The sequence below is a fragment of the Callorhinus ursinus genome, unplaced genomic scaffold (genome assembly GCF_003265705.2).
Source record: "Callorhinus ursinus isolate GAN/ISIS: 27379988/994484 unplaced genomic scaffold, GSC_fseal_2.0 scaffold26, whole genome shotgun sequence".
Lineage (NCBI taxonomy): Eukaryota > Metazoa > Chordata > Mammalia > Carnivora > Otariidae > Callorhinus > Callorhinus ursinus.
The window spans coordinates 7140788-7142315 of record NW_027397088.1 but is presented as its reverse complement, the minus strand read 5'-3'; the positions used below and the strand labels follow the sequence as shown (position 1 = coordinate 7142315).

Here is a 1528-nt window from a genome sequence, read left to right as displayed (position 1 = left end):
AAAGACTTCAGGCCTCCTCCCTCAAAGCACAGTAAGGACCTAGCCTTGGAGCCAGAAGCAATGTTCAGAACCTTGGGGACCTGGTGAGGCTCACTTGGAGCCTGGGAAAGGTGAGCAGAGGAGAGGAAGCCCTGAGGAGTGTTTGGGGTGGTGAAGTGAGGAGTGAAGGGGAAGCAGTATCAGAGAGAGGGAGGATACCCCAAATAAATTCTTTATGAGCTGATAACAACTTGAAAGGAATAGCAAGAAAAAAGTTGAACACCATTATACAAACTCTCTGTATATGTGATTATCATATAGTCAGAGAGTTTCCTTTTAGGTAATAAACTGAACTAGCACCATTCCAAACATTGCATTGTTGGTTAAGATGTTAGCAATTTATTTCTTAAGGAAGACCAGCCTTTATTCAGTTAGAATGTATGCTTTCTTCATTGGGAAAGCCTTACTATTTAAAAAAAAAAAATCAGCTGAATTAAATGGTGCAGATGGCTTGCAGACTTGTATCTGGACCTGGACCACATTTTGAGTAGCTATGAACTAGAAAACATCCAAAGTAGCTGAAATAAAAAAATACAGAACTTGACCGGTCCTATGTACTCGGGAACTGTGGTCTTTGGTATAGACATGGCCAAGGACAAGAACAACACCACACACAACAGGTCATGAAAATGGCACAGAAACAGCATTAAGAAATCCCAAACACAAAGATGGGAATCTGTTAAGGAGGTGGACCCCAAGTTCCTGAGGAACATGCACTTTGCCAAGAAGCACAACAAGAAGGGAGTGAAGAAGATGCCGGCCAACAATGCCAAGGCCACGAGTGCATGTGCTGAGGCTGTCCAGGCCCTCATCAAGCCCAATGAAGTCAAACTGAAGATCCCAAAGGGTGACAGCCACCAGTTCCATCAACTTGCCTACATCACTCACCCCAAGCTTGAGACACCTGCTCGTGCCACATTGCCAAGGGTCTCAGGTTCTGCTGACCAAAGGCCTAGGGAAAGGCTCAAACCAAAGCCCAGGCTGCAGCTGCCACTCTGGCTCTGGTTCCCAAAGGTGCCCAGGCTCCCACGAGGGCTCCAGGGTAGAGGGCTCTGTTAGTCAATATGAGGACAGAAACATTACTGTGACCCCTGGGCTTCTGCTGCATGAGGCTAGTGTCCTCCTGTGCTAGTTGTACAAATAAACCTAAGCCAGTAATAAATAAATAAATAAGTAATAAATAAACAGATAAATAAAAATAAAAATGGAGAGCTCGGGCCCTGAAATTGGATGAGTTGACTGAAATCCTATGAGTGCTCCTGGACAAGTTACTTAATTTCTCACTTCATTTGATCAGTGGGAATAATCACAGTGGCATCTGATTGGGCTGTGAACACCTAAAAGGAACAATTCCTTTGTGTGTTTTGGCAAGTAGTAAGCACTCAATAAATGTTAGCTGCAATATTATTTTTTCTTATTTATTCATGACATATGTATTAAATGTTATTTCTCTACATAACAACCTCACAGCTTAGGTTCTTTCTGCTGC

General features: G+C 43.3%; 1 pseudogene; it reads left to right on the top strand.

The window, feature by feature from the left end:
• The first annotated feature begins 624 nt into the window (after positions 1–624).
• Positions 625–1085, top strand: LOC112838132 (large ribosomal subunit protein eL29 pseudogene; annotated as a pseudogene).
• Positions 1086–1528: the final 443 nt, after the last annotated feature.